Consider the following 27,128-nt stretch of genomic DNA (forward strand, 5'->3'; position numbering starts at 1 on the left):
ACAGAGCAGTGCTGAAAACATCTCAAGGAGTCAATTTGGGTTATGAGTGTGACCTCTCTAGTGAACCGGTCCTGAAAAGCTTTCAAGCCACCATCCCAGTCTGGAGGTCTCTGCTCACCAGCCCAACATCTGGCATTCATTTGTTTAAGCTAGAAACTTGACCTTGCTTACCAATACAAAGACTGGCAGGATAGAACGACCGGCACCCCTCCGCCCCTTTAACCGCTTGCTTTCCAGGCCAATGAGATCCCAGAAGAAGGGGTGTCACAGCCCCTATTGTTTGCTCTGGCGCATTCTCACATTGCACACCGCTGGCCTGCGAAGAAGGAAAACCTGTTCCAAGACCTTCGAGCAGATGGGGAAAACTTATTCGAGCAGAAAACCAGCTGAACTGGTTTCAATCTCGGTTTTCTCAGCTTAGCGCTTTTGCTTGCAGGAAACCGTACGCTCTTCAGGCAAGCTGCGATTAACTAAGAATAACACAAATACATGATTCTATGCACAGTGCCACCCTGTAGCAGTAAATTTATAGGAGGCGGTTGGTAACTGGCCATCTATGCCTCCTCTATGGTTCAGATTTTTCTGCTCCCCAGTTGCAGACCATTAAAACACCCCCCAAACACCTGACCCATAACATGGTATCTGCCTGACTTTTGTTGAGAGGTATATTTCTCGGGAGCCAGACCACAGCGCCACCCTGCGACAAACAAAAACAAAAAAATAAATAAATAAATAAATAAAACACAAAAACACACACACACTAAACCTCCTACCCCTGTAGAGATATGTACAGCAGGACCGCTATGTGAAATCAAGGGGCCCCATGAAGCCTGTCTGACAGCCACCCACCCTCCAACTCTAGGAGGTTATAGAATATTAGTAAGAGTCCGCTCTTTCGGACCCCCTTAACAGCATATAAAGGGAGTTCTCTCCTCTCTCCGCCTTTTGATTCCAGTGCTGAACTGATAGAGCCCAATACAAGAGGGGGCAGCTCTACCCCCCCCCCCCCCCCCCCCCCATCTGTGGTCGCAGCATACAGGTTCCAGCTTTGTAGACATCTGTAGAGAGCAGCGGCAGTATAGAAGTCTATAGGTCTGGCCACACAGTTTGGTAAAGCAGCGCTGCTTTCAGCGGCATAAAAAAAAAATGATAACAAAGCTACGCCTGGGGCCATAATTTCTGCATCATTTACACCAGTCCTTCAGAATTAGCCAAGGATCTTATGCGCCGCCGCCTCATAATTGACTCGCTCAGGGCCAATAAGTAAATAACAATGCATAAGCAGAGGTGGCGCCTATATAGCTATATATTGTTGATATTTACACATCAGCCCTGATTAACAGCAGTTGGCAATAGGGTCAGGTATGCGAGATGCATGAAAATATCAGCACAAGCTTTACATGTGTACATATAAGGTCTCGTTGCCAGCACTACAGAAACCCCCAAATAGGAATATTAATAAATACAGTCCTGGTAACAAGGCCTTAAAGCTGTTCTACAGGCAAAATTTCTCTCATGCAAATAGTTTCCACAATAGCCACATAGGATATTGATCCACTACTGTTTATGCCTTCCAAGTGCCTTAGTAAACCCAGATATTGCCTTGTAAAAAGTAGCAGTGACATAATCACTGGAAGGGCCTAGTAGGCTCCACCGAATATAGGCAGCCTGCAGAAAACTACCGCAGGGGGCGGAGACAAGACCAGTCACCCTGCACCAAAGCGAGAGAGCAGCAGAGCGATCTTTATTACAGTAAAAGTCTCGCACTGGATTACTGCACAGATCTGGAAAAAATACACAAAGCACACCGAGATTCCAGGAGGAATACACATGATTGAATATATTAACTTATCCTGGAGTTTAGCTTTAATAGCCACCCCTGGCTGTACTACATGTCAGAAGAGGCATCGCTACAGATTTCATGCAACTGCCCGCTCTTTGTACTGCCATCACCGCACTGCACTGGCAAAACCCTTCCTCCCTCACCCAAATCATCTTTTACGAAAGGATCCTCCAACTGCAGGCCTCATCCTAACTGAAGGAAGGAAGGAAAAAAATAAAAAAAAGTGTGGGGGGGCGGAGGGATGAGGAAGGAGTTTTTACATATCAGAAAAATATGGAAACAAAAAAAAAAAAAAAAACCCTAATCCTTTCAAACGACCTGCTGGTTGGGTCTATGCCGTTATCTCAACAGGAAATTGTGATGATTTTACAGGAAAGGTTTCTGAGTGAATGTTTATTAAAAGCAAAACACTAGATGGAACCCATCCATTTCTCAGCCCGTAAAAAGTGACAGCCATGTGAAAATATTAGGTGGTTACATTTCCGCACATAGAAAGAAAAAAAAAAAAAAAATATTATATATATATATAATTTTTTTATGATATTAAAGTACATGTAAACCCTCACACCCTGTAAAACCACCCCATTCAGTGCAACAGAAATGAAAGGCAAATATTTATGTGGTCGCATTCCCTCTGTTCTCAGCTGCATAGGAGCTGGGGGGGTTGTTCTCAGCACAGAAAACTGATCACGATGTGCTCTCCTGCCTAGTGTGGTCAGAAAAAAATAATAATAAAAAAACAGGAGGGACTGACAGGAAAGCCAGGGATTTCACACAAAGAAAGAACAGCACACTATCTCATACAAGTAGCTGATACAGCAGGCACATATCAGAAATAGGAAAAATGTTCTATTTACATATTCTTAAGAAAGAAGAATGGATGATTATTAGTACTAGAAAAACCAAAAGTTAAAATATAAAAATGTAATACTTGGTCATATATGCAAAAACAGTCCAATGTAGAGGGATCCTACACGTCTTCAGACTGATTATAGGATTACCAGTTAAGGGCCGGTTCACACAGCGAGGCGATGCGAGGCGACACGGCTCGCCTCGCCTCGCTCCCGCAAGTCGCCCCCGTTCTGTACAATGGAACCGTTCTGAGAGGAGCGACTCGAGTCGCTCCGACTCAGAAAAAAGGTTCCTGTACTACTTCGGGGCGACTTGCATTGACTTCTATACAGAAGTCCTCTGCAAGTCGCCGCTGAGGTCCCCGCAGGTCGCGGCGAGGCAAGTCGGAGACGCCTCGCCGCGCCTCGCTGTGTGAACCGGCCCTTAAAGGGACAACTGATCACATCCTATTAGACAAGTACAGATTACCAAAGACAACCCAATGGAGCGACAGGACTTTAATGGATGTGAGGTTGTCACGTACAATTTGTTAGAATAAATCTTTATTGCACATATTGGTTAAAAATACATACCACTCTTAAAAACATGAATATAATATACAGGCTTAAAGCTACATCAGTGACTCAACAGATTCATATTTTGAGTTAAACGGTACATTTGACATTTGTTTCCTTAACACATAAGGTGCCAACATGTTTCACAGAGCACTTCTGCTTCTTCAGGGAACTTGTGTGCGCAAACTAGGGCTACAACTAACGATTATTTTCATAATCGATTAGTTGGCAGATTGTAGTTTCGATTAAAGCGGGGCTCCACCCTAAAGTGGAACTTCCACTGATCGGAACCCTCCCCCCCTCCGGTGTCACAATTGGCACCTTTCAGGGGGGAGGCGGGGGGGATGGCGATACCTGTCAAAGACAGGTATTTACACCCACTTCCGGGCATAGACTCCCGTGGGAGTCTATGCCTCTTCCTGTCCTGCCGCGCTGTCTGCTGGGACACACACGGGTCCCAGAGACAGCGCGGACAATTCCTATTGCGCTACGCGACTCGCGCATGCGCAGTAGGGAACCGGGAAGTGAAGCAGATTTGCTTCACTTCCCGATTCCCTCACCTAGAATGCTGGCGGCAGCAGTCGAGAGATCGATCGGCCTCGGCATCGCTGGACCCCGGGACAGGTGAGTGTCCATTTATTAAAAGTCAGCAGCTGTAGTATTTATAGCTGCTGGCTTTTAATATTTTTTTCCCCAGTACAGTCCCGCTTTAATAACCTTAAAAAAAATAAAATAAAAAAAAAGGCAATTTATTCTTAAATATATCTCTATGCAGTAGTAAATATAAATAACCAACTATATGGTTTGGGAGCAAAATATCTAATCCACTCTACTATTAAAGGGTCAATCTAGTAAATATCAGACTCATTAACTTTAACCCCATTTTGTTACTGGCCGATTAATCGATTACGAAAATAGTAATCGATTCATTTCATAATTGATTAGTTGTCGATTAAATCGATTAGTTGTTTCAGCCCTAGCGCCAACTGAACCAGGGTAATCCGCCAAGGGACAGTTCCATGAACACTGGAACACCCAAGGGGGAGCAGACGTGGGCCACAGCCGCACTGCCCACAACAGCTTAAACGTCCAGATTGGGTGGGTAACAAATCTGCTGCTGTAGCGAAGCACAAATCCCACGTTTATAAGAGTGGTATGGCTTTGACAACCCATGAATGGGTTTTAATACATATATGTACAATAGAGAGGATTTTAATAAAAACTGAATGGTCTACCTCAGTGACAACCTCACATCCATTAAAGTCCCATCGGCCCACTGGGGCGTCTCTTTGGAATCTGTACATGTCTTCAGACTGGTCACCCACCACATTCCCCAACCTCAAGTAGCTAAAACCTGGTGGTACAAGACATGGGGGGGGCGTAGTAGTCACTGGGGCATGCAGAAAAAAAACCCGGCAAGATCTACTCAAAATAATAATATATAAAGAAAAGAAAAAAGAAGAAGAAAAAGAAAAACCCACCACCACAGACAGCAGATGTTGCTTCTTTCGTCACCGCCATCTCAAGTTGCGGCAGATCACTGGGCAGCTGATAACGAGTCTTGTTAAACATAAAACCCGAATTTCACCAGCTCCATTACTAACGCTTTGAAAGGCGAGAAGCCTACACGGTGGCTGTCATCGGGTTCCGTTGCTACAACTGGCCCGGTAGGCTGGACTATTGAACTGTCTTATGTACACAACGTCCTCAATCCCAAAGCAAACACGTTAGAATTCAGAGCACACACAGGGGACACTGATAAGGTTGTTAGACGCTCCTCATCGGCAAACAGCCACACACGCAGATAACAGGTGTGAGACACAAAGGATACCGCCTGCAGACGAGACGGTGGTTGGACATGCAATTTTGCAGGGAATGGGACTTTAACAATCAGGACGGCACTGGGGAATAGTGGTCAGCCTGGCTGCAATGGAGCCTGCTATTGGCATGGAGTTTATAAACTCTCCTCAGTCTACTCTGTGGGGAAGGTTCACCAGTTTATTCCCACTAAAATATACAGACAGATCAATAAGTCCTAAAAAAATTAATAAAAATAAAAACACCACAATTGTGCCTACTTTATGCGGAACGTAGGCACATACAAATTTAATTCTAGATTTTATCTCTCAATGTTAATGCAGCTTATTGGTTGTTGGGCCACAGGAGTCTATGGCTGTCTAGCAACCTCTGTTAAGACGCATGTGGTTATGGTTACATAACATCCACTGTTCCAAGGGTTCAAGATGTTAGGGTCACCTAGTGCCCTCCATTGCTAGGATGCAGGCAGGTATTGCTGCCTAGCAGGCTTCATGGGCAAGACTCAGGTGGCAGCCTAGTGTTCTCCGTTGCTAGGATGCAGGCAGGCACTGCAGCCTAGCGTCTTCTGCTAGAAAAGCAAAAGGTGGTAATGGTCAACATTTTCAGTTACTAGGATGCAGGCAGCTATGACCCCCCCCCCCCCCCCCCCCCCCCCCCCCAAATTGCCAAGATATAGACAGGTAAGCAGGCAGCTACTTAATTGTTTAGATGGTTACCTGACACCTAGTATCCTCTGCTGCCAGGATCCAGGCAGCTAAGGCCACCTAGTGTGCTAGATTGCCAGTAAGCAGACAGGTATGGATGCCTAGCATTCTCCATTGCTAGGATGCAGGCAGACATTGCCTCCTAGATTTCTCTTGTTTTTAAGATGTAGGCAGCTATAGTCAGCTAACACTTTTATGCTAGGACACAGACAGCTACGGCGAAATAGTGCCCTCTGTTGCTAGGATGAAGGCAACTAGCTAGCGTCCTCCATTGCTAGGACCCAGGCAACTCTATACCCACTTGTAGACTGCCTGCCCATGCTGCCCACCCGCTGCGATTGTACACAGCAAGAGTCTGTCAGCAAGTCCAGGCCAATAAATCATGGCAAGAACCTGCTGATGGGCTGTGTCAGATCACAGCACAGAGCTCTGTACACAGGCAACAATCTGTTTCTTATCTCTGCAGAAGCAGAGATAAAGAAAATATAAAAAGGAGATCTTATGTAAAAAAAAAAAAAAAAAAAAACCCCCATCAGCACACATTACACCCCTTGATTGCCCCAGAGGTTAACCCACTCCCCAGTCTCATTAGTACAGTAACAGTGTATATTATTACGGGTCATAGTATTAGTGTCACAGGTGAGGTCAGTGGCAGTTAGTCAATCCCCCCCACCCCAGCATCAGTTCGTGCAAGATTGCCTGCCTCACTATTGCAGTCCCATTATAAGCTGCTGATCACCATCAGTAGTATAAAATAAAAAAAACACACACACACACACACACACACACACACACACACACACACACACACACACAATGTCCAAAAGGAGGACACTAGGTGGTCATAGCTGCTGGATCCTGGCAACAGAAGATACTAGGTGACCATAGGCACCCGTGATTTAAGGAAACAAAAAAAAAAAAATAAATAAATAATAATAATCGCTCTCATTCGTTTTTTCAAGGAGGGAGGCAGTCAGCATTCGTGTGGTTTCTGTTTACCAACACCAAGCCTGCCCTGATGTAATCATTGGTTGAATTGTTTGTATTTTGCGATTGCTAAGCAGGAAACAGAAAACAGGCCCAAAGACGCAGCTGATCCAAGGAAGAGCAAGCTGAGGGCTGGAGGGGGATCCAAAATCAGCTTCTGGACTGAAGTAGCTTATTCAGATTACACTGCACACTGAGCTTCTCACAATGTGCATTAGAAGCTACAGCAAGTCAGATAGAGCCTCATTTCCTGGCTGGGGACATCCATCATCATCTAGTTAAGGGGTCTGTTACTAAACAAAGGGCCAGTTTACTGTCCTTCAAACTTAAGTGGGGCCAGACTGTGACCATTGGGTGTAGAAAAGGTCCCGGGCAGCAGTGGCGATAACGTGTGCCCCATCGTTGGCGTCAGTGAGGTGGAAGTGTGCCCCCATTTTTGGATGAAAATAGTGAAAGCAAATGGTACAGTTGGGAGATGACAGATCTAGCCCTTTTCTCCCCAGCCCAACGGTCCCAGACCTTTCAGTCATGAAGGCTCAACATCAACATATGGGTATCAAGGATGGCCTGCAGGCAAATACAGTGGGAAGATCCACTCTTCTCTACTGATATCCACCTATCAGGGCATTTTGATATTTGTACAACTCCTGCCAAGAGCCAGCCCACTGCTTACTTCAAGGCTGAGAGGAGCACCGAGCCGATAAGGCAATCGTTTATGCTACACAGTGCTTCAGCAAACAACATATCTTTAATTCGGAGTTTAAGATGTACTTTAAGTGACTCCCACCAGCTGCCGTGGGCGTATAATTGTTACCACACATTAGCTGAGCTGTAAACGTGACGGAGCTGTACTCCGCAAGTGATTGCAATAAAGCGCATCCCAGCTGAATGTCACCACCTCGCCTGCCTGCCTCAACAATTGGGGCCATTTGTTTCTCATTAGGTACATACATGACCTCATCAGACTGCTCTTGCTCCTTCGATGTTTCCATCCCCAATCTCCAGAACAAAAAACAAAAACATAATCATGGCTCAAAAAATAAACCAATACAAAAACCTGACTCAATAAAAACTTACAACATGTTTGGGGTACAAGGGAGGACCAGCCAAACATTTTTATTTAAATGCAACTAAAGCCAAAACTTTTGATTTAGGTTTCAGGTAGCGTAGGGTCAGCACCTCCAGTGTGATTGCGGTCGGTGTCCTTGTTGGAAAGATTCTCTAAAGGCTGGCTCACTCCAGTGCATTGCATTGAACTTGCCTTATTGCACGTTTACATGCATTTAGTTTAAAGTGAGGTTAAGAAGGACAGTCTTATTAACGAAAGGCAGCCTGAAGTTGAGGGTCTTGAGCCGGAAGAAACCAGCGGATGAGTGCCCTGAGGTGAAGGCAACCAGAAGAAGTTGAGGGCCCAGAGCGATGGCAGTCTGAAGTTTAGGGCTCCGAGACAGAACACCAAAAATGTCCCCAAGAGTCAGATACCAGAAGCAAAGGGCAGATGACAACCAGACATTTGCATATATCTGCCACTCTTGTGATCAAAGCTTTTAACAAGAGAGGAGGACAATGTTATAATAACATATATAACAGTGATGGCGAACCTTGGCACCCCAGATGTTTTGGAACTACACTTCCCATGATGCTCATGCACTCTGCAGTGTAGTGGAGCATCATGGGAAATGTAGTTTCAAAACATCAGGAGTGCCAAGGTTCGCCATCACTGATATATAATATGTTTATACATGTGTGAGGAGACATGGCTGGTTGTAGAACTTGGTAAATAACGTTTTTCTTATTAAACCTCTATGACATAGAGAATAAGCCGGAGTTCCTGGACATATTTCTCACCACAGGAGATTGAGGAACACAACAGAATGTGTTTGCCAACGCCGCCTCATCTGTCAGACGTCATGGCCTAGTCTTATCGGCTCAGAGAAGTTTATTATCTAATGACTGGATAGCCAAGAGGATCCCAAAACACCTCGGCGCCAATTTCTCATACTTCATCTGGATTCTCTCACAGGGAAGGGTGGGATCCTGATAACAGATGAGAGAAGGCCAAGAAAGGAGAATACAGACTTATATCAATGGGGGGAGAAACAGATTGTAATGTGAATGGTCAGCAGCAGCGAAAGCTCCTTTTCAAGGGTGTCATCTGTTCAGAGTGTCTGAAGAAGAGGACAGGACTGTGCCGGCCAATGACAGCAGCCAATCTTGGCGAGGACAGAATTGCTCAAATTCTCCCATCTGTGTGCTGATAAAAGTAGATCCCATGTAATTTCATCTGTGATCGACATCACAGGAATCCTATTCCTCCACACCAGGATGGACCCTACGGTCTACAAAATGGAGAATCCTTGATTGGACTCCACAATCCCAGAGAAGGCGGTGGGAGAAAAATCCTGACTGGGGTTCCAATTATACACCCTCAGCATACTGTTGCCCAAAGGAATGCATTATCAAAAACGACGTGCGTGCGCAACTGGCAACACCGGCAGCAAGCATTGTAGGATCATATAAGTGCACAAATAAATGCACTGTGTTATAGTCAATAGAACTACCAGTAAATGAACTGTCACTTTTAACACTAAGTTGTGTGTTTTTATTAAAAACACACACTACAAAAAAGGAGCACAACACCGTTACATCCACCGTAGCGCAATATGCATAAACGCACTGCGTGGGCTTTTTTGTTGTTTTTTTTGGGGGGAGGGTGTTAGGTTTCTGCACAGTGCGAACCCATGAATGGACTACCTTGATGTAGGGCACATTAGTATGCGACAAAAACCGTGTCAACGCAACACACCCTTATAGATTCCCTTAAACATACTCTTTGTTGCCAATAATACCAACATCCATTTGTCCCATCACTGATCCTTCTGTCGCCAAAGGCCACTGCGCAAGCACCATGTTTGAAAATGTATGCCGGAGGCCACAGCGAGGCGGTGGTGACATGACATGCGCGGAATGACATAATCTCTGTAATTTGCTAGAGGGGAATTCCTGCCAAAAAAAACCCGCAGATCAAACAGAGCAATTACAGGAGCGAGGCTCATTAGGAGGAAAAGACTTTAATGACGGACAGGTTAGGGATAATTGCGGCGGGATACGGTTTTCCGAGCTGGCCCCGCCCCATTGACAGACGCACCCAAGCGAACTTTACATTGCAAAGCGATCAACGCACGGACAGGGTTGGAGGATGGATTACCAAAATAAAATAATGCCCCTCCATATGCCAAAAAAAATTATATTTAAGATTAAAATAATTGCGATAATGAGCGGTCGGACAGACACGGGATTGTGCCCGCTATAGAAGGACGAAAATTGGACCAATCATAACTCATTATGTTTTATTACACTGATGAGCTACTGAAAACTACCTAATCCTATTAGAGCGGGGGCTGGGTTCAATTAGAGCAGAGATTTGATTATGGAGGGTCAGCTGGCTTTTTTTGCTGCGTCATGCACGGGCAAGCGGCGCAGTGACGCCGGCGGAACTACAAATTCCAGCATTCCGGATTCTTTGAACTGCAATAAAAAAGGAGGAATCCTTGGGAATGCTGCAATTGTTCACACACCATTGGTTGGCAGCTCACTGCACCGTAAGTGCATCACGCAGCAATGCATGTCTGCCGGCAGGTGTATTGGGTGCCATTCAGAAGGAAAGGAACTGCATTACACTAATCCATTTTATGTGCATTGCAATAATTTAATGAGACCTTTAGGGCCACTTACATTGATTTTGGTATGTTAATGTGCGTTATGTTGCACATAATGTTTAGCCACCCTATAAAAGCAATGAGCTGGCAATGCACCAAAATGCGTCAGAATATTTTATTGCAATGTACACATCTAAATGGTGCGTTTGGAGTACCACAAGAAGTGAATGGCAACTCATGTAACATGCAATGGTCTAAGGCAGGGGTCTCCAACCCTTTTTACAGAAAGGGCCAGTTCACTGTCCTTCAGACTTCAAGGGGGCAGGAGTAGAAAATGCCCCATCACTGATATTATTGGGGGGTGCATTGGGGGGGGCCCATAGTGCCCCGTCATTGGTGCCAGTGAAGAAAGGAGCGCCATAATGCCCCCTCATTGGTCCCAGAGAAGGGGGGGGCCCATAGTGTCCCGTCATTGGTGCCAGTGAAGGGGGGGCCCCATAGTGTCCCCTCATTGGTGCCAGTAAAGAAAGGGGGAACATAGTGCCCCGTCATTGGTGCCAGTGAAGAAAGGGGGGGGGGGGAACATAGTGCCCCGTCATTGGTGCCAGTGAAGAAAGGGGGGGGGGGACATAGTGCCCCGTCATTGGTGCCAGTGAAGAAAGGGGGGGGGGGGACATAGTGCCCCGTCATTGGTGCCAGTGAAGAAAGGGGGGGGGGACATAGTGCCCCGTCATTGGTGCCAGTGAAGAAAGGGGGGGGACATAGTGCCCCGTCATTGGTGCCAGTGAAGAAAGGGGGGGGGACAGTCCCCCGTCATTGGTGCCAGTGAAGGGGGGGACATAGTGCCCCGTCATTGGTGCCAGTGAAGAAAGGGGGGCCCCCATAGTGCCCCGTCACTGGTGCCAGTGAAGGCAATAGTGCCCTATTGTAGGTATGAATGATGGGAATTAAGAACCATCATTGTTGTCAATGGGAGGACCAGTGCCTCAAGGAACCAATAAAGTAAAGGGCCATATCCGGTCCCCCGGGATGCAGTTTGGAGACCACTGGTCAAAGGGCATGTTCACTTCCAGCCCCTCTGAAAAGCAATCTGTGGTGGATCCCTTTTTGGAGAGAAAGCCCTATGTCGCCTCCTCACTGTGTGATTCAACCCTGTAAAAGCCGCAACGCCATGCTGCAATTCTCGCGGTTGCAGGATGATTGTGCCGTGGTCTCAGAGGGGCATGGGTCGCATTCAGCGGTGGTAATAACACCCTCTGAATGCAACTTGCCGTTTAACTTTTGTTGCTGCATTAGTAATGGTAGCCCAAATATGTCTGTCAACAAAAACAAAATGCATGAAAAAAAAAAGAAAAAACTAAAAACTCAATGCAACAAAACGCTACACGAGCTACTTTGCTACGCTTGTTGCATTTAAGGCAGCTCTCACAGTCATCCCCATTGGTAGATTTCCCCTAAAACTCAGTTCTGGCCGCAACTCAGCTTTCTTTGCTCTGCTCCTGCATCAACTCTAATACCAAAATACTTAGATGCATTTTAATTATCTGCATTTATTGGTATTAAGAGGGGGAGAAATCAGTGAGTAATCACTACCATGTATTGATGCTGAAAGGTCAGTGCGATTATACGTGCGACTTCATGCACAGATGTCTATGCAGCCACACCTGAAACTGCAAAAAAAGTGCAGGAAGCTTTCTCTCTCCCCCCCCCCCCCCCCCCCCCATCAGTTTGGCACTGTGGGGTCGCACCGATTTGAAGGGTTCCATTGCCGATGATAGGGTGAAACCTGTCGTGACAAGTCACACCGGTGTGAACGGGGGGCTAAAACCTGGAAGCTGATGGTTTCTATGCACAGCTGCACCAAAGTAAGTTCATCTCCTCCAATGCATCGTAAGGGGCATAAACGAGCGATAACGCCCATGAGGGCAATGTGCGTTTTTTATTCTCATTGTACACGAGCCGCAGTCTGCCCGTGTATGGCCACCCATGACCCATCCAGTACTCGTGTGCGAGATCTCATCTACACACTATTTATCAGTCTACAGCCCCCTGCTGCACCACACAATAGGACTGATTAGCCATGGGAGACCAGCCACCTCCCACCCCTTCCCCCATCACAATACTCCAAGCAAAGCAATGGGAAACTACCTGCCTATGAAATCCAGAGAGGAAACACTATATTATCAAAAGTATTGGGGCACCTGCTGCTTTAGTGCCATCCCAGTCTTAGTCCGTAGGGTTCAATATTGAGTTGGCCCACCCTTCGCAGCTATAACAGTTTCAACTCTTCTGGGAAGGCTGTCCACAAGGTTTAGGAGTGTGTCTATGGCAGGGATATGCAATTAACAGACCTCCAGCTGTTGCAAAACTACAAGTCCCATCATGCCTCAGGGTGTCATTCTTGTGGCTGTCAGAGTATTGCTATGCCTCATGGGAATTGTAGTTCTGCAACAGCTGGAGGTCCGCTAATTGAATACCCCTGCTCTATGGGAATGTTTGGCATTCTTCCAGAAGTGCATTTGTGAGGTCAGGCACTGATGTTGGAGGAGAAGGCCTGGCTCACAGTCTCCGCTCGAAATCATTCCAAAGGTGTTCTATAGGGTTGAGGTCAGGACTCTGCAGGATAGTCAAGCTCCTCCACCCCAAAACTCGCTTATCCATGTCTTTATGGATCTTGCTTTGTGCACTGGTATGCAGTCATGTTGGAATAGGAAGGGACCATCCCCAAACTGTTCCCACAAAGTTAGGGAGCATGAAATTCTCCAAAATGTCTTGGTATGCTGACACCTTAAGAGTTCCCTTCACTGGAACTAAGGGGCCAAGACCAACCCCTGAAGAACAACCCCACACCATAATACCCCCTCCACCAAAATGATTTGGACCACAAAGCAAGATTCATAAAAGACATCCATAGCAGCCAGGAAATCAGCAGCAATATCTCTTGTAGGTTTCCCTTATAATCAATCACCTGAGATCAGAAGCTCTTTAACATGTGAACAGCTCCCACCCCCACCTTAAGTCCCAATTAACACTTGCAGATCCAATGAAAAAAAAAAAAAAAAAAAGACACACACACACACACACACACACACACACACACACACACACACACACCAACCACCTGCCCATCCCCCACCCCAGCTGGAAGGCAGGAATAGGAGTCCCTAAAGAAGAATGCTGTCGGGAGCTTTAAGGAGATTAGAAGTAGCAGCAATTAAGACATCCGAGTGACAGGCCACATCACAAACCCCAAAATTATTATTATTTTTTTTTTAAAGTCACTAGGAACACGCCGTGGTGCGGCCACTAGGTTTAATTTAAATACATTTTAGGACAAAAGACAAAAATGTGACACAGCGTAGCGGGAGCGTGGAAACTGGCGAGCCCAGGAGAGACATCAAAGTTCTACCCTCGTTAACTTGAAAAGAAGAGCCCAGCATGACCGCCGGCCGGCTGGGAGGATGCCAGAGAACGGGGGTGGGGGGAGATCTGGCCACTTGTTGCATGAAATTTCCATTTTAAACCCAACAGAATGAGGTTTATAAAATGGGACATTCACCAAATTTTTACTGTGAATAAATCTTCCTCCTGCGCCCAATTTAAAGGACCACATTTGATTCACTTGTGGTGAAAGCGAGACATTCACTACTTTACAGATACAACCCATACACTAGATTGCCAAAAGTATTGGGACACCTGCCTTTACATGTCCATGGACTTTAATGGCATCCCAGTCTTTGCCCCCGTTCACATGCAATTTGGCATGTCAAATCACCCCAATTACCGGCATCGGCAGGACCACACCAATTTCCAAAAGCAGCTCCTGTACTACTTTTGGCGACTTTGGGGGCAACCGAGGTCCTTCAAATCACCCCGAAAAGTGCAATGAAATGCGGGTTTGAATTTGCGCGGCATTAAAGTCACAGTGATTTGGAAAAGGAGCCTGTACTACCGCGATACAACTTTGGTCCAGAGACTGGAAAGTTGGACCAAAATTGCACTTAAAGTTGCACCAAAAAGACGCCCTGGAAAGAGTGACGAAAGTGTGAATGGAGCCTTACTAGGAGTGGGAGGACTAGTTTATAAAGGGGCTGTAATGGCCGCAGTCTCAAGTAACATCCTCAGTCTTTGATCATCTCCTGCCCCCCCCCCCCCCCCCCCCCCCAGTCCATGACCACAAGTCTCCCATAATCTTCTGCAGAAACATCTACAGTCTCTTAGAGTCTCCTGTAGCATTGACATATGATATATATGGGACCTTAGTGATGTAAATCAGTGCAGGCCCAGGGATACCCACAAGTGCCAAGCTGTGCCCACCAGGGATACCAACCTGCAGGGTGGATTGGATTTAAATCATTAATAGCAGCTGTCATCTCTGTCCCACAGCAGCTCCTACTCTGACCTGATGTTGATTCACCGACAGTCCCATTCACTTTAATGGGACGGCTGGTGATGCGGCAGTGACACAACAAGGTGAGGGACGCATAGCAGGTGAGTGGATGCCCGCTAACAGGCACTGCGATGATGGATCTGAAAAAAAGGCGCTCTTTAAATGTAAGGACTTATTTTTGCTGGTAGTTAAAGTGGTTGTAAACCCTTTACAACCAATTTTTACTACAGGCAAGCCTATAATTATGCTTACCTGTAACTACACCGGATATCTCCTAAACCTACATGGTTTAGGAGATATCCCTGTATTTGCCGACATCATCGGCACATGCGCACTTAAAGCAGAATTCCACCCATTTTCTGAACTTTGTCTGCGCTGCATGCCCTCAGCTTATACTTTTCACAATTTTTTTTTTTATATGTACTTGTAAATACCTTATTAGTTTGTTCTCCACTTCCGCCTCCAATTTCCTAGACGATTATGTCACTAGCCGATTCGCAAGGGTTCCCGGGATAGCATCGTCATGTATCCCAGGATTCTTTGCGCATCGCCTATTGCCGAAATCTTGCTACAGCAACGTGTCAGGATGAAGGAGCGCCAAGTGGTGACATTACTGCGCAGGCATGAGATCGGGGAGGTGCATGCTGGGAATCCAGCTGCACCTAGTCCGGGAAATAGATACCAGGGGGCTTCAGATGCCCACAGTGGACATGGCCCCTGCCAGCTTCCGAGAACAAGGTAATCTTTATTTTAAACTGAAATACACTATAGGCACTAGCTAAATGTGGCAGACAAATGACAGCAGCATTAAAGAAATAAATAAATTTGACCTGGAGGACTGGAACTCCACTTTAAGCAAACAAGCAAATGGCACCATCGCGGCTCCAGCCAATCACAGCACCGGAGCCGCGATACCTGGAAGTAACACCCCCCCCCCCCCCGGGGAAGTGCACGAGGACCGCTGCGGGGGCTTCAATCTCAGGCAAGTAATTCATAATGAGCTAGTATGCTATGCATACTGGCTCGCTATGCCTCCTTTGTCTTGCAGGTTTTTTTTGTTTTGTTTTTTTTAAACAGGTTTACAACCACTTTAAAATCTTTAATATTTGCAAACAAAATGAAGGTTTTCTATTCAGAATAATAAGCCATCAGTTTAGTAAAACAATGATATTAGAAACGATTCAGTCATACAGTTTGTAGTGTACTTAGATTTGCAAAACAATGGGATAAAGGAATATTCTTGAACTTTCTTTTATCTTATGGTTACTGTGTGGATGCATCAATGCAGTACATGTCATCTCAGCTTGCATTCATTGAATGAGTTTACCAAAAAATTGAAATAAATATTGCAGAATATATAGCCTCATGCGATATAACAAAGCTCCATTTCATGCTGAATAAACTAAATTATTAGTAGGTATGCACCGAATGGGTTTTTTTGGTGCCGAAACCGATACCGAAAATTAAAAATACACTAGGCCGAAAACCGAAACTAATACCGAAAATGACTTTTTTTAAAAAATATTTTTATACAGGAGGTGGTCAGAGACTGGGGACATGGTACAGGAGGTGGTCAGAGACTGGGGACATGGTACAGGAGGTGGTCAGAGACTGGGGACATGGTACAGGAGGTGGTCAGAGACTGGGGACATGGTACAGGAGGTGGTCAGAGACTGGGGACATGGTACAGGAGGTGGTCAGAGACAGAGGACGTGGTACAGAAGATGGTCAGACTGGGGACATGGTACAGGAGATGGTCAGAGACAGAGGACGTGGTACAGAAGATGGTCAGACTGGGGACATGGTACAGGAGGTGGTCAGAGACTGGGGACATGGTACAGGAGGTGGTCAGAGACAGAGGACGTGGTACAGAAGATGGTCAGACTGGGGACATGGTACAGGAGATGGTCAGAGACAGAGGACGTGGTACAGGAGGCATCCCCCATTGCAGGCCAGTGTGCCCCATTGCAGCCAGTGTGTCCCATTGCAGCCAGTGTGCCATTTTGCAGCCAGCCTGTGCAGGGAAGAGAGCCGCCTCCGCCGCCTGTTTGATCACAGCGCCAGGAACATCAGAGCTTTCATTTCAATAGCTGCGTGTTCCCGGCCGCGCGCCGTCACACGCAGCCCCTCCCCCTTGTCCGGGCACTTTGATAGACAGATCATCCGTCCAATCCTGCGGATGATCTGTCTATCTAAGTGCCCGGACAAGGGGGAGGGGCTGCGTGTAACGGCACGCGGCCGGGAACACACAGCTATTGAAATGAAAGCTGTGATGTTCCCGGCGCTGTGATCAAACAGGCGGCGGAGGCGGCTCTCCTGCGCTATACACCCCCCATGATGGGCGTCACCAGGGGCGGGGCCCCGTCCCCACCCAGGCCACGCCCCATTTTCGGCTCCATTATCGGTCGTTTTTCTCTTTCGGCAAATTGCCGAAAAAGGCATTTTCGGCCGATATGTTTCGGCGGCCGAAATTTCGGTGCATCACTATTATTAAGCTATCTTGCATAGAAAACTCTTTAGGATTATCAAATTAATTTTAATAAAAATGCTTTTGGAGAAAAAAAAAAAAAAAACATGACTGCTCAATCGTCAAATTGTGAGAGCGCTGAAAGCTGAAAATTAGCCTTGGCAGGAAGGGGGTAAAAGTGCCCGGTACTGAAGTGGTTTTAATGAAGCCCCCCAGACCCTTGAACAGGGAAAGGTTGAAGCAAAGCGACTTGCGAACTCCAGAAAACATCTGACTTATCGCATACAGGAAGGTAGCAGAGAAAAGCGTTTATGACAGTCTGGGAAGACAGCGCGCTCCACCCTTCCTGAGAAGACCCGTTCCCCCGCCGCTGGCCAGGAACTGACAGTTTCATAATGAGCCGTCATCATAAGCACGGAAGGCAGCGAAAGCTCAGCTAACCAAACAGGCAACACAACTGCGCCGCTAAATTCCCAGCAAGCTGATATTGACGGCAGAAAAAGACCGAGCGGTCCATTGCACCTGCATGCAGTTGTAGCATGGTGGCGCGCCACTTACTGTATTTATTGGTGTATAACACTCACTTTTTCACCATGAAAATCGGGTGCAAATAGCCTGTACGTGTTATATGCCAATACAAAAATTTAAGTTTTTTCCTGAAACTTCCCTCTTAAAATGAATGTGCCGATAAATACGGTACATTTCCAAAAATAAGTGGTGGTAGCAACAGCATTTCTCTACCAGCCTGTCAAACAACTCTGAAAAGTAAGCTGTTGCCAATCTCTTTTCAGAGGGGCAGCAAAACCAGCTGCATGTGTAAACGTAGCCTCTGCTGAGAGTCTGTTTCAAGCATTAACTACTTTTTCAATAAACTAAAAGGAGTTTTGAACTTTGCTCCTGCTACTCTGAGGCCCCGTGTTCTAGATCTGATCATATTGAAAATGCTGACCTCCTGAACCCCATTCACCTTTTAGGGTTAGTTTTGACCTTTTAAACCTCATGCACATGGGGCGCTGACGCTCATATATGTGAACACTACATTTATGAGGCTTGAGCTGCCAGGCATCATATGCAAGTCTATGGGGACGCAACGGCTGCACGCAACAGTGGCTCATTCTATTTTAAAAAGTGCAGGTAAGTGGACCCCGAACACAGACAGTGTGCATTCTGGCCCACTCAACCACTCCTGTCGAATTTGGAGGAATGGCCGTGTCCGTGCGGCCACTGTGTTCCCCATAGACCTACATGGGCAGCACCTGGAGGCTCAAGCCACATAGACATTCACTGCCCAAGTCAATGAGACAAAGTGCTTGGAAACCTCAGACATGAAATATGAACAAAGCATAGCTTGGCACAAATAATCTTTTTTATAACTGTACCATTCTGACCCCCCCTCCCCCCCCCCCCCCGATATTTCCACTAACCACCAATGAATTGGTCTTTAAAAAGGATTTTCCTCTATAGAACAGCGATGGTGAACCTTGGTACTCCAGATGTTTTGGAACAACATTTCTCATGATGCTCAACTACGCTGCAGAGTACATGAGCATCATGGGAACCAAGACTCCTCAAGACGTTTCTTGAGGTTCCTTGAGCCTTGTCTGATGGACTGTCCATTTGATGCCTGGAAACTTCCAGGGCATGCATTACTTAGCAGCCTGGCATTCTGACCAACCCTGATCTATTTATTGGTGGTAAGTGGAAAGGTCTTTAAAGGGATTTTCCTGAACAAAATAATTTAAGGGTTCCTCTGGGGTAAAAACTTAAAATGGTCAATAAAGTTAAACTAGGACCTCCTGCTGGTAACCCCTCTAGTAATGCACCCCAGAATTCCATTTATCTCCCTCACTGCCGGGCCACACACACACACACACACACACACACACACACACACACACTACACTCCTTTTATAATCATCAGTAGTAAACACCCTCAAATCTTTGTCTTCTGTAGGTCTGACCAAGGCTGCACCCCAACATTGTGATCTGAGGCTTCTTCCCCCCCCCCCCCCCCCCAACTCAACACCATCAACCACAACGGAAGACAGAAATGAACCTTCAGCCATATAGATTTGAATACAGCATCCTTCCAGAAGCATCGCAACACATACAATTTTGGGTGGGGACCCTTAATGTTGTGTTAGAAAGTGCTGTCAAAGGCCCTTCTCAACACACCCCACAGGCTACCCCATGTACCACGTATGGATGGGCAGCTCAGAAAAAAAAAAAAAAAGGGGTGCCCTCAAGGTAACAAAAATGTATTGCGGCTCTTCAACGGGTCTGCTGCGAAGAGGAATATTTGTGATTCAACAGGTGATCCTCTTTCACCCAAAGAAAACAGGGCAAAATAGCAGGTTGACAAGTACAGGAGTCCACTTACCTGTACAGTCTCATTTTCCCTTCACTACCCCAACACCAGGGAGAAGGGGGGAGATCTGTGTAAATTCCAAAGCGCAGCCCTTTCAAAGCCGCGATGTGTGCTGAACCGCAAGTGGCCAATGCCATCTTTGAAGGGCGGGGGGGAACAAAACAAAAAAAAAAACATTTTTCTCGGCTCCCATTGGCCAACTTAGCATCAGGGTAGCAAATTCAAGGTGAGTATGTGCTGCTGGTAAGGCCACCATTAAAATGAGCATGTTACATTATTTCTCCCTTCGTGGGCAAATTGACACCATTTTAAATAACAAATGTAACAAAAAGCTTATGGAATGTTTGCCGACCAATCAGAGTTTATCAAAAGATGACTAAGAGCCAGAAAGAAGACAGTCCACACCCACCCTCCAGAATACAACAACACCAGGGAAAACAGTACAGAGGATAGTCAGGAGCACTATGACCACGTTCTGTAGCCAACAACTATTAAAGGTTTAGTACAATCTAATATAAGAAGGAGGCTTCCGATTGGCTGACATTCCCCCCCCCCCCCCCCCGTCCCAGCGCACTGCCTTCCCACCCCACAAAAAATAGTTGTTGAACCTGGATGCCAAGGCAGACAAATCAAAATCACTCTCCAGCTTTCAGTACTGCCAGTGCCCAGCTGACTGGGAGATAAGATCTGGCAGCAACAAGTCTCACTCCTACTGCTGCATTCTCTGCAATGTCAGGTACAAGTCCTAAAAAATAATGCTGCACTGAAAGGATCACAGCAGAGCCAACAACTGTCCTCCACCGTGCTGCACCAACTACCACAGCACTGCAGTTCCCCGAGAGCCCAGCCTGCATAATACAGAGAGAGATCTCACCGACACACTGCGTACCGTCACTGCACCATCCCATCCGTCACAGCACTGCACCAACCCCGTCCACCCACCCACAGCCTGACCCAGCTTCTCCCACCCCATCACCATCCACCCACCCTCACCCACAGCCTGACCCAGCATCTCCCACCCCATCACTATCCACCCACCCTCACCCGCAGCCTGACCCAGCTTCTCCCACCCCATCACCATCCACCCACCCTCACCCACAGCCTGACCCAGCATCTCCCACCCCATCACTATCCACCCACCCTCACCCGCAGCCTGACCCAGCTTCTCCCACCCCATCACCATCCACCCACCCTCACCCACAGCCTGACCCAGCTTCTCCCACCCCATCACCATCCACCCACCCTCACCCGCAGCCTGACCCAGCTTCTCCCACCCCATCACCATCCACCCACCCTCACCCACAGCCTGACCCAGCTTCTCCCACCCCATCACCATCCACCCACCCTCACCCGCAGCCTGACCCAGCTTCTCCCACCCCATCACCATCCACCCACCCTCACCCGCAGCCTGACCCAGCTTCTCTGCCACCCCATCACCATCCACCCACCCTCACCCGCAGCCTGACCCAGCTTCTCTGCCACCCCATCACCCTTCATCCCTGTCCATTGCCATCCCATCACCCTCCATCCCCCTCCACCAACATCCACCCACCCTCAGCCTGACCCAGCTTCAACCACACTGCATCTCTGCCACCCCATCACCCTCCATCCCTGTCCACTGCCATCCCATCACCCTCAATCCACCCACCCTCACCCACAGCCTGACCCAGCTTCTCCCACACTGCAGCTCTGCCACCCCATCACCCTCCATCCCTGTCCACTGCCATCCCATCACCCTCCATCCCCATCACCCTCCACTGCCATCCCATCCATCACATCTCCACCCCCCTCCACTGCCAACCATTCACCTTCCACCACTGTCTACTGCCACCCCATCACCCTCCACCAACGTCCACTGCCACCCCATCACCCTCCACCAACGTCCACTGCCACCCCATCACCCTCCACCAACGTCCACTGCCACCCCATCCGTCACCCTTCACTGCCACCCCGCCAACCTCCTCACCCTCCGCCTCTCCCCGCTGCACTCACCGATCATCCAGCTCCGGCTCCCCCGATCTCCCGCACACTGCTTAGATCTCTCCTGCCTGCTCTCCAGACTGGCCGGCCCCGCCCCCTCCTAACGCCACACCCCTAGGTGGTCGAGGTAGACATTGGCCGGAACGCCATCCAATCACCGAGCGGAGTCCCGTTAACTGCAACTCCCAGAAACTCCAGCGGCAACCATGGGTCGCCTTGACCCCGCCCACTGCCCTCTACCGATCCCTGATCGTTAACCCCTTCCCTTCTACCGAGGCTTTGATTTACCCACCATAACAGGAGATAATGATTAACCCTTCACTAACCGGGGAAGGGCGGAGTGAGAGCGGGGTTGTTCCTGGTGTGGGCAGGGGACCCATAGTCACATTAAGTGTTACTAAGCCCAGGACCTGCACTCATTATATCTGCTCTCCCACAGTACACACAGCATGGCAATGCAATTATCTTATTAAATATAAACTGCTAAACACCTTTTCTCATCAGCAGTACATAGCAGTCTTGTGACTTCTATCAGTGTCTGGTTAAAGCCCGTAGGAGGAGTTTATGCTCACCTCTGATTGTGGTTCATTACTATTAGCAGATCGATTGGGGACAGTGGAAGAAGGGGAGGATCAGAGAAGCCTTTTCACACAATGCAGAGGATTAAAGAAAGAAAAAAGAAAAGCATAAAAAACAAAACGAATGCAGCCATCACATCTAAGAATTGGAAAGCTGCAATAAATAGATGATTGCTTTTGGGTTTATTACGGCTTTAACCAATACAATCATTCTAACTTCCTGCTTTACCACTGCTGAAATAAGATATCAGCCACATGTGGGGGGCATTGTTTTATCAGTCATAAATGCAGTGCACTGTTGTATATACTGTGCGTGCAGGATTGTCAGCCGCACACACCACGTCTATTGTTTTCAGTGCCGCACACAGAGTGCCTTATTTTCATTCACGCACACGGCGTGTATTATTTTCAGTGCCTCACACCGCGTGCGTTTTCATTCCCAGACGCGGCGTGCATTATTTTCAGTGCCGCACACGGCGTGCGTTTTCATTCCCGCACACGGAGATCATTGTTTTCATTCCCGCACACGGCGTGCATTGTTTTAAGTGCCGCACACAGAGTGCATTATTTTAAGTGCCGCACACAGCGTGCATTGTTTTCATTCCCGCACATGGCGTGCATTATTTTCTGTGCCGCACACGGCGTGTGTTTTCATTCTCGCACACGGAGAGCATTGTTTTCATTCCCGCACACGGAGTGCATTGTTTACATTCCGCACACGGCATGCATTGTTTTCAGTGCCGCACACAGAGTACATTGTTTTCAGTGCCGCATACAGAGTGCATTATTTTCATTCCCGCACACGGAGTGCATTGTTTACATTCCCGCACACGGCGTGCATTGTTTTCAGTGCCGCACACGGCATGCATTGTTTTCATTCCTGCACATGGCATGCATTGTTTTCAGTGCCACACACGGCATGCATTGTTTTCATTCCTGCACATGGCATGCATTGTTTTCAGTGCCGCACACAGAGTGCATTATTTTCAGTGCCGCACACGGCATGCAGTATATTCAGTGCCGGACACTGGGGGGGAATGGGGGTTGCAGGGCCATTGATAAAGGTATGCAGGGGCCCTGATGGAGGGGTGCAGGGACACTAATTGAGGGTTGCAGGGACAGTGATGGAGAGGTGCAGGACACTGGGGGGAATGGGGGATGCAGGGAAATTGATGAAGGGGTGCAGGGACAGTAATGGGGAGGTGCAGGGACACTGATGACGGGGTGCAGGAACAGTAATGGGGAGGTAGAGTGACAGTGATTGAGGGGTGCTGGGACACTGATGAAGAGGTGCAGGGACACGGGGGGGGGGGATGTGGGATGCAGAGACACTAATGGAGGGGTGTAGGGACACATGGAGAGGTGCAGGGACACATGGAGGGGTGCAGGGACACTGATGGAGAGGTGCAGGGACACTGATGAAGAGGTGCAGGGACATGATGAAGAGGTGCAGGGATGCTGGGGGGAATGGGGGATGCAGGGACACTGATGAAGGGGTGCAGGCACAGTAATGGGGTGATTGCAGGGACACTGATGGAGGGTGCAGGGACACTGATGGAGGTGTGCAGGGGCACTGGTGTGGATGCAGGGTCACTGATGAAGGGGTGCAGGGACAGTAATGGGGAGGCGCAGGGACTCTGATGGACGGGTGTGGGGACAGTGATGAAGGTTGCAGGGACACTGATGTAGCAAAGTCATGAGCCTCTTTAGGCCTAATGGTGACCTCCAGAGATAGGGACAACTGACATATTTCATTGTAGATTAGGTTACAAGGCATGATGGGTGTAATGCAAGATGAACAGGTGGGCGCCAGACACTTTTTGAATGCAAAGAGATTTATTGTGTCAAACAAAATGTGGAAGAGAGGATTTGGAACACAGATTGAGGGGCGCAGGGACACTGATGGAGAGGTGCAGGGACACTGATGGAGGGGTGCAGGAACACTGATGGAGCAATGCAGGGACACTGATGGAGGGGTGCAGAGACACTGATGGGGGGGTGCAGGGACATTGATGGAGGGGGCAGGGACACTGATAGAGGGGTGCAGCGACAGTGATGGAGAGGTGCAGGGACACTGATGAAGGGGTGCAGGCACAGTAATGGGGTGATTGCAGGGATACTGATGGGGGTGCAGGGACACTGATGGGGGGTGCAGGGACACTGATGGAGGGGGTGCAGGGACACTGGTGTGGACCTAGGGACACTGATGAAGGGGTGCAGGGACAGTAATGGGGAGGCGTAGGGACTCTGATGGAGGGTTGTGGGGACAGTGATGAAGGCTGCAGGGACACTGATGTAGCAAAGTCACGAGCCTCTTTAGGCCTAATGGTGACCTCCAGAGATAGGGACAACTGGCATCCTTCATTGTAGATTAGGTTACAAGGCATGGTGGGTGTAATGCAAGATGAACAGGTGAGCGCCAGACACTTTTTGAATGCAAAGATATTTATAGGGTCAAACAAAATGTGGAAGAGAGGGTTTGGAACACAGATTGAGGGGCGCAGGGACAGTGATGGAGAGGTGCAGGGACACTGATGGAGGGATGCAGGGACACTGATGGGGGGGGTGCAGGGACACTGATGGGGGTGCAGGGACAGTGATGGAGGGATGCAGGGACAGTGAAGAAGAGGTGAAGGGACACTGATGGAGGGGTGAAGGGACACTGAGGGAAATGGGGGATGCAGGGACCATGATTGAGAGGTGCAGGGACAGTGATGAGGGTTGCAGGGACAATGATGGAGCAGTGCAGGGACAGTGATGAAGCAGTGCAGGGACAGTGAAGGAGGATTGCGGGGACACTGATGGAGGGGTGCAGGGACACTGGTGTGGATGCAGGGACAAAGATGAATGGGTGCAGGGACAGTAATGGGGGGGTGCAGGGACTCTGATGGAGGGGCACAGGCACAGTAATGGGGTTATTGAGGGGACACCCAAGGAGGGTGCCGGGACACTGGTGGAGGGGTGCAGGGACACTGATGAAGGTTACAGGGACACTGATGTAGCAAAGTCACAAGCCTCTTTAGGTCTAATGGTGACCTCCAGAGTTAGGGACAACGGACATCCTTCATTGTAGATTAGGTTACAAGGCATGGTGGGTGTAATGCAAGATGAACAGGTGGGGGCTAGACACTTTTTGAATGCAAAGAGATTTATTGTCTCAAACAACATGTGGAAGAGAGGTTTAGGGCCAGGACACCCTTAGGTAGATGCAAAGCTAATTATCAGACTCCAAGACTTCTATAGGTGGACAGCTATACAGGTGAAGGCTTCCAGCTGGACACCTCTTCTGTATATGTAGGATAACTGTCTCCTATGGCAACAAACTTGTAGCTGTTACTAACAGTCATGGTATTCAACTATTTGCAACTCGAACATTTCTCCTTACCCCACACTCACTGACTGGGGGTCTTCACTCAACAAGTTCCCAGTCTCTCTTTCACTAGACTTCAGATCCACTCGCCACTGGATCCCCTGAGCCCTTCCACTGTTATTACTCACTATCTTCCTGAAGCGCCACCCCCGCTTCTCTGATAGATCCCTGGTTTGGCACTCACTGATGCTCTACAAGCGTCACCTCTACTGTCCCGCTGGGTCCCTGACTTGGCACTTGCTGAAATTTTACCACTTATTCACCATCCCCGGCTGGTGAGAAGTCTGCTCTGGTACTGGTCTCATCTCACTCACTGTGGTCTCCAGTAGCAAGACGAATGGTCCCTTATTGGCGACAGCTTCCCCTCTACTTCCGACTGCCACTGGTTCCCCAGCCGGCAGAGCCGTTACTTCTGGTTGGACTACAATCCCAGAGTCCCAACCCTATGCTGCTCTCGTGCTTCTGGATAGGCCCTCAGACAGTCTAGCAGCCAGCTGTTGCTGGGATAGGCCCAAATTCCGGCCTAGCAGCTCAGGGCAACATGACATTGTCCACCCAGACAGTCGTCCAGGTGGCACAGAACCCGATCATCTGACTCCACACAAATAAATAGGTTCTCCTAGCAGGCCAAGGGTCCAAAGAAAATCCCTTTGGCTGAGACACCCCATTCATTCATAATATGTCCTTGCTATGCCCTTGTCTTATCCAAGAGAGAAGTGCAGCAATTCCAGAATTAGGGAGAAATTAATTGTTCCCCTAACAATTGGCCAAGGTAACTATTGCCTGGCAACTAGATTTAATAGCAGCCCTGCCTAAACATCAGGGTGCTACATTGACGAAGAGGTGCAGGGGCAGTGATGGAGGGATTGCAGGGACACTGATGGAGCAATGCAGGCACACTGATGAAGAGGTGCAGGGACACTAATGGGGAGGTGCAGGGACACTTATGGAGGGGTACAGGTACTCTGGGGCAAATGGGGGATGGAGGAGCATTCATGGAGGTATGCAGGGACAGTGATAGAGAGGTTCATGGGCATTGATGGAGCGATGCAGGGACAATGATGGAGGGGTGTGCAGGAACACTGGTGGAGAGGTGCAGAGACACTAATGGGGAGGTGCAGGGACACTGATGGAGGGGTGTAGGGTTAATGATGGAGGGTTGCAGGGGCATTGAAGAAGCAGTGCAGGGACACTGATGGAGCAATGCAGGGACACTGATGGAGGGTGAAGGGACACTGATGGAGCAATGCAGGGACACTGATGGAGGGTGCAGGGACACTAATGGAGGGTGCAGGGACACTAATGGAGGGTGCAGGGACACTGATGGAGCAGTACAGGAACACAGATTGAGGGGCGCAGGGACACTGATGGAGAGGTGCAGGGACACTGATGGAGCAATGCAGGGACACTGATGGAGGAGTGCAGGACACTGATGGAGCAGTGCAGGGACACTGAAGGAGGGCTGCAGAGACAGTGATGGAGGGGTGCAGGGACAGTGATGGAGGGGTGCAGGGACACTGATGGAGGGTGCAGGGACACTGATGGAGGGTGCAGGGAC

At 48.4% G+C, this 27,128-nt stretch overlaps 1 protein-coding gene across 4 annotated transcripts in view; it reads right to left on the bottom strand.

Annotated features, from left to right (window-relative positions):
* Nucleotides 1-21,723, bottom strand: part of ADD3 (adducin 3) — a 139,574-nt gene extending 117,851 nt beyond the window's left edge. For 2 of the 4 annotated variants that reach the window (XM_077455073.1, XM_077455070.1), the window contains exon 1: nt 21,635-21,723. The gene's annotated coding sequence lies outside the window, so the exon portion shown is untranslated. Of the gene's footprint in view, nt 1-4,730; nt 4,848-21,634 lie in introns of those variants that run through there. The other 2 variants (XM_077455071.1, XM_077455072.1) reach the window with 2 other exon arrangements.
* Nucleotides 21,724-27,128: the final 5,405 nt, after the last annotated feature.

Source organism: Lithobates pipiens, unplaced genomic scaffold (genome assembly GCF_037356315.1).
Source record: "Lithobates pipiens isolate NorthernLeopardFrog02 unplaced genomic scaffold, aLitPip1_a1.2 Scaffold_25, whole genome shotgun sequence".
In the NCBI taxonomy this organism is placed as follows: Eukaryota; Metazoa; Chordata; class Amphibia; order Anura; family Ranidae; genus Lithobates; species Lithobates pipiens.